The following is a 6,841-nucleotide window of genomic DNA, read 5'->3' on the forward strand; positions in this document are numbered from 1 at the left end:
GAACAGGACCCCGGCCTTCCGGGAAGCCCGAGCCCATAAACTCGAAAAATACACCCCCGTGGCTGACACTCTGTGGACAAAGGGCTACAAGGTTTACACCAACACCTTGATCGTCGGGGCGCTGTGTGCCTGGGACCCCTGTAATGAATGTGTACTTAGGGCCTGTGGGGTGGGCTGTCACTATGCGTGGCTCATGAGATGTTTGATGGTCTTGGACACTATTCGATGGTCTAGGGACATTTACAAGGAGCACATCACCGGCCACCACCATTACCAGGAGTGAGCCGGCGTGGCTTCGTGCACCCACGGGGGGGAGGAGACCTATAACCCCCCCCATTGAACTATATCCCCTGAGCCCTGAACCCACCATACTGGATTCCACCCTGTGAGGGTAATCCTGTCACAGCCCGCTTACTTATACCCATGACTGAATGTAACCCACTGTATGAGCGATGTACCCTCACTGCTTCCTTACTGTACCTTGATCCCACCCACCGTACACCCCGCACTGGGGACATTGCAGACTGTATATATTACGTGCTAACCAATATCCAAATACCAGCGTCCCCCTACACTCTGTATGTTACCCCCGATGACCAATAACTGACGCTTCAAACTCTCTGTATCATCTTTATTTAAATATTCTCTAATAAACTTTTAAATCTTTTTGTATCAGTTTGATATCTGGTATGTTCCCATTGAAAGCCTTATATCAAATAGATCTGTGGAGTGGGGAGATGGATTAGGGGCTTTCTCTATCCACTCCGTGCATCATCCTGGTATTGCAGTATCTTTGGGTGTGGTGAATCTTCCTGGGGAAAGCAGACTGGTTCAAAAACAGAAAAAGCAGGTGCTGGGTTGTGCTTTTCTTTTGTGTTTTTTGTTAGTTTCTCTCTTTTCTTTTTGTGATGTAAGTTTATCAAGCTTTGCAGCTGCCCTGCTTATTCCTGCTCTAGTGTTGTATCGTAAAGCACTTAGGAGATTTTGGATGAGCATCTCTCAACAGTGTCCCCCAGGACAGAGTTATTCCAGGAATAGTCTCTATGACTGGTTTCCCCAGGGACTGGGGATAGTTTATAGGATCAGAAAAGGAAGGTTTGAATCATATTCATACACCCAGAGGCTGAATGGGGAGAGAGGCCCCAACTCCCTAACAATCCTCCCAAAGAAACTGTTCCCTGCTGTCCCATCCACACCCAACAACCCTCCAGGGTCACTCCCAGGCTCCTTCCCTCTTCCTCGGCTGCTCCACTCTCCCCTAGACTGGAGCGCCCCGGCGGCACAGCCATAGCGGTTCAGGGGGAGCCATACCCTCAGCCAGGCCTTCCAGCTTTGTCCTGCCCTAATGCTGGCCCCGGAACTGCCACAAGGTGGCGTTGTTGTAGCCCAGAAAGACTCTGGGCAAAGGCAGAGGAGCCGGAGAGCTGACAGAGTGGGGGCGGGTGCCAGTCAGTGCTGGGCTTCCCCAAAATCTACCCTCTGCAGGGGCTGCTCCCCTTGAGAGCACCAGCCTCGGAGCCGCTCACATGGGAGGAAGGATCAAGTGACAGGGGCGGTTCTGGGACTGCTGCCTAGGGGTGCTGGAGCCTGGGACTAGGGGAGCTCAGAGGGGCTGCCACAGTCCCTGGCGGGAAGCAGTTTCCATCCTATCCAGGGTTTGCAGTTCGTTCAGTGACTCTCAGTCCTCTCCCCACTGTACACGTCCCAGTGCCCTGGCCACTGCCCCACTTCCACAGAGGGGTGCCCCCTTGTGCCGCCGCCTCCCAGAGCTGCCCGAGGGCAGGCATGTCCCAGCCCCACGCTCTCAGTGCCAGGAATTAGGACAAGACGTCAAACACCCTCCTGGCTTGTCAAGTGCACGAGGCCAGAGGGGTGTTCCTGAGCCATGGCTGTGGATGCACCAAAGCCTCTGTGTCCGCCGGCGAGGAAGAGGAGGGCGCCCTGGATGGCCTCACCTGCAGAAAGGAAGCCTGGGAAGGAGGGAAGCTGGGTGGAGAAGGGGCTGGGGGTGGGAGGCAGAGTGAGGAGGGGGAGATGGGGAGTGGTAGCTGCTAAGGGAAGCAGAGTGGCTCTGATAGCGGTTGTCTCAGGAGTAGCAGGGTGATGAGTAGCTTCTGGGTCCTGGGCAGTGGGTGAGGTTCTCCGGGGGGCCTCCTCCTGAAGAGCTGGTGAGATGTTGCTCCTGGCTGTGAGGTCCCAAAGAGCCATCCTCTTGGTGCAAGATCTCCCTGCAGAGGAACCCCGGGGGGGTTTCTTCAGCCAGGCACTGATTTTTTTCATCCTTGCTGGTTGTCCGTGTCTCCCTAGAAGAGCAGAGGGTGGTCTTTGAGGTCAGTTACTACTGAGTTTTCCATGAGGCAGTAGATGCAGGAGCAGCTGCAGCTGAAAATTTCTGCAGAGCTGGCAAGAGAGTGATCTTCGTCTTGGTCTGTCCTGAAGCGTAGTGGTCTTCTTTCTTAGTCTTCCACAGTGCCCCTTCCCCTGAATTCCTGGGGTTGTGCTTCCTCTTCTCCTCAAGACACTGGCCCTGCACCACCCCCTCCCCCCAAGGCTCCATCACTGCCCCGCCCTCACGCCACCCCTTCCCCCAAGTTCCTACCCTGCATTGCCCCTCCCCACTAGGCCCCGCCCCATACTGTCTCTTCCTCCAAGGCCCCACCCCTACACTGTGACTTTCCCTGAGACCCCGCCCCTTCAACCTAACCCCCACCCTGACCCTTCTCCCCGAGACCACACACTTGCACTGACCCTTCTCCCAGTCCCATCCCCTCATCACCCCTTCCCCTGAGGCCCCACCCCCGCACCTGTTGCTGCTGGCCCTCTCCATCCTGCCTGGTGAGTGGTGCTGGTTGCACTGGGCCTGGGGCTGGGATACAGTAACGGGGATGAACTGGGAGCCAGGAATGTTGGAGACTCTGCCATGCCACCAGCTCCACTTGCCAATGCTTGGAATCCAGCAGGGGGCATATGGAACGTCTGGGGTTCAGTTGCAACCTCTAAGGGATGCTGTGCTGCAGAGGGCAGGGTGGGGGCTCTCCCCTGGCAGTCAGGCTGGCCTCGATGTGCCAGGACAGTATGAGGGGGCGCTCTGCTCAGTGAGCGGGGTAGTCCCCTGGCAGTCAGGGCTGGCCCAAATGCCCCATGGCAGCACCAAGAGGTGCTCTACTGCAAGGGACAGGGTGGGGTCTCTCCCCTGGCAGTCAGGGCTGGCCACAATGCCATAGGACAGCACCTGGGGGCCCTGTGGTGCAGGAGGCAGGGTGAGGGCTCTTCCCTAGCAATCAGGCTGGCCCCGATGCCCCAAGGCAGGACTAGGGGGTGCTCTGCTGCAGAGAGTGGGGTGGGGACGCTCCCCTGGCAGTGAGGGCTGGCCCTGATCCCCCAGGGTAGGACTAGGGGGTACTCTGCTGCAGGGAGTGGGGTGGGGACTCTCCCCTGGCAGTCAGGCTGGCCCCGATGCCCCAGGGTAGGACTAGGGGGTGCTCTGCTGCAGAGAGTGGGGTGGGGACTCTCCCCTGGCAGTCAGGGGTGGCCCCAATGCCCCAGGGTAGGACTAGGGGGTGCTCTGCTGCAAAGAGTGGGGTGGGGACTCTCCCCTGGCAGTGAGGGCTGGCCCCGATGCCCCAGGGTAGGACTAGGGGGTGCTCTGTTGCAGAGAGTGGGGTGGGAACTCTCCCCTGGCAGTCAGGGCTGGCCTCGATGCCCCAGGGGAGGACTAGGGGGTGCTCTGCTGCAGAGAGTGGGGTGGGGACACTCCCCGGCAGTGAGGGCTGGCCCCAATGCCCCAGGGTAGGACTAGGGGGTGCTCTGCTGCAGAGAGTGGGGTGGGGACTCTCCCCTAGTGGTCAGTGCCGGCCCCAGTGCCCTAGGGTAGCACAAGGGGGCTCTATGCTGAAGATAGCAGTGTGCTGCTGCCCCTCCAGGTACTGGCTGTCAGGGCTGGGGGCTGACCCTGCCTGTGGGCCCCCTGGCTGGATGGAGCGGCTCATGCATGATGATCCTTTGCTCCTACACCTACCCTGAGGGGCAGCTCATCAGAGCTATGCCCTGGAGGCAGGACCAGGAGAGAATTGTGCTGCTCACTGTAGCATTGGGGCAGGGCTATGACAAGGCTGAGCATTCCCATTTCCTGGGTGACCTGCAGCACAGCTGCACCCTGCAGCTCAACCCGCTGGCCCTCGGAGACGGGGAACCGAACTTTTTCGAGTTCCAGACCCAGAGTCAAAACTGGAGAAGCCCTCGAGCCCTGTTTCTCAAGGCATCAGGTAATCCCCAGCTCCTCTTGCAGAAACGTTTCACCAACAACTCAGCCTGGCCCCATGTGGTGTTATGTGCTGCTGTAAGAGAGCGCTGCCCCATCTTACGTGATGTGGCTCTGGGGATGCTGGCTGGGGTGCTGAAGCCGGAGCGTCAGTGTGGGTCAGGGTTGGAATCGGCAGGGTGTCATGAGGAGTCCCTTGCATGTGGTCTGATGATACTAAGATTTCTTTTGAGTCTTGAAGGGTACATTGCAGCTGCTATACTGAAAAGCAATCTGTTTGTTGTAGGTCTTACGAACGTGTTTGCTGAGGGTCCTGAGGGTCTGGTCTGCACAGAGGGGGAGGCAGAAGGGGAAGAGGAGGAGGTCTGTAGGGATCGGGTACTGGAGGTTGATGCAGTCATCTTCCCCTGCCTCATCCTCCGTGGGGTGGACCTCTGTTTTGCCGGCAGACTTGCCAGGTGGTTCCTCTCGGTCTGGCAGAGAAGCTTGAGGAGGTGAAGTCACTCCGGGGTGGGGGCGCAGGACTCGTTGACCACGATATTTTTTTGCCTGGAAGGACAGCATGCAGAATCGAGATCCTGGGCTGTGGAGTGCATTCCTCTTGGAGCGGCCTTCCTCCGGGCAGGGTGGTAAGTAGTTTCGGGGTCTGGGGTTGAGGAGGTGGTTCCTTCAGGAGCATCCCTCTCTGGAGCAGCAAGGCAGCACTCAGCATCCTCATCCTGGGTCATCGGGAGGACTCCTCTGGTAGCAGCCTTCCCAGCAGGGCAGCGCTCAGCATCCTGGTCCTGGGCAGTGGGAGAGGTTCTCCGGGGGTCGTCCTCCTGAAGAGCTGGTGAGATGTTGTTGCTCCTGGATGTGAGGACCCGAAGAGCCATCCTTCCAGGAGGTGTAGGGATCCAGGACTCTAGTGCCTGCAAGAAGCTTCAGCCAGCTTCTCAGATAGAAGCCACTTTCTTTCCTACAGTGCCACTAGTGCCCTTTCTGCTCTCCAGGCCTGCTTCCTCCAGCAGGACAGAGACACCCCTTAACTTCTCGAGTCCTGATTTCCTGCCATTCAAGGGGCTGGGGGCTTCCATTGCCCCCACCCCCTGCCATCAAATACTTTTCCTATGGGAATCTCCCTAGAGCAGGGAAGAAATCTGTTCTTCCCTTCGAACTAGTCTGCTCAGTAAATCCACCCACACTGACCTCATCTTGGCTGCTTTGTTTATCCGAGATTAGTGGTATCTTTGGAAAACCCTTAGTGTGCGGGGGAGTGAGGAGATCCGGGAGCTCCAGCAGATGCCCCTGAAGAACACCACCCTAGCTTTCTCTGGTCAGGCTCAGACTCACCGTCCATTAGGAGGTGAAGACCAGATGGGAGCTGCTGGATTGACCTTGATGTGCCATGTCCTTGTGTGGATGAAGGACCTACATCTCAGGGATGGCCAGCAGCAGATGTCAGATGTGTCCAGGAATAGTCTGAACAACCTTCACTGATAGGTAAGTAAAGTCATGGCCACATGTAGACCCCACAGGAGTTGAACGGGATTGAACCAGGGTCCTTCAGCACCAGCTGCGCTCCCTCAGTGTCATCCAATCCAGCTCCATCCACTAGAGCACACCCTCTTCCAGAGTCACAGAACCCAGGAGCCCTGATTCTGGAACCCGGGCCTCACATCACAAGGCCAAACAACCTCCCATTATGGGCACTGGAGAAGGGACTGTCTGCAGAGTCCCCTCAACATTCACCCCTCAGAGACTTCAGCCACGGGTGACCAGTGAATGAGCAGAGATCTCTGCTGTGGGAACCCGAAGGGCTGCGCATTTGGGTTTCCCAGGGAAGGCATCTGGCAGCCACTGACAGAGTGTTCCTGTGAGGAGAGTTTCCATCTCTAACAAAGGTTTTCTGTTCCCACAGATCTCAGCCGCTCAGCAGAATGCAGGAGAGCCGAGTGCTGACGGGCTAGAGGGGTCCCAGGTGTCACCCTGCGGCTGTGCAGCAGGGGCAGTGTCTGCAGTCACCATGGCCAAACTCTGTGCTCCAGACAACCCAGGCTAAGGCTCCCTGGATTGCGAAGGGGACTTTCACTTGGGGAATCAGTTGCTGGTGCCTGTGTCCACAACTGGGATGTTTTCCTGAGTCTACTCAATGGTCCATGAAGTGCCATGCAAGCACGGGGAGAATGGACATTAAAGAGTGAGGCTGGGACCTCTGCAGAGCTGCTGCAGTCGAGCATCTGCAGCCAGAAGAGCGACGATGGGAAATGCGCTTCAATGGCTGGCAAGAGCAGCAGCTGTCTCAGAAAGCTCTGCTCAGGCTCTAGGCAACAGAGGCAGAACAAAGAGCCACACAGTGAAAGCCTTTAGCCAGACACGGTTTTCCAGTGGATTATGCTGGAACCAGACAGAAGACCCAAGGGACGACACATTGTGACAAAACTGGGCAGCCATTCATGGCTCTGGAATACAAAAATGCAGCAACAGAAAGTACCCCCACCTTGCTAGCACTCTGCCTTGTGAAGGCTAAAATCTATAAGCATGCTGGAAACATGAAAGAAGCTACAAGGTGGATGGATGAAGCCCATGCCTTGGACACAG

General features: G+C 57.1%; 1 non-coding gene across 1 annotated transcript; it reads left to right on the top strand.

The window, feature by feature from the left end:
• Positions 1-625: 625 nt before the first annotated feature.
• Positions 626-813, top strand: LOC115643697. Its single transcript, XR_003998360.1, has one exon. It is a non-coding gene; the product is annotated as a U2 spliceosomal RNA (small nuclear RNA).
• The last annotated feature ends 6,028 nt before the right edge of the window (positions 814-6,841 follow it).

The sequence above is a fragment of the Gopherus evgoodei genome, unplaced genomic scaffold (genome assembly GCF_007399415.2).
Source record: "Gopherus evgoodei ecotype Sinaloan lineage unplaced genomic scaffold, rGopEvg1_v1.p scaffold_67_arrow_ctg1, whole genome shotgun sequence".
NCBI classification, from domain to species: domain Eukaryota; kingdom Metazoa; phylum Chordata; order Testudines; family Testudinidae; genus Gopherus; species Gopherus evgoodei.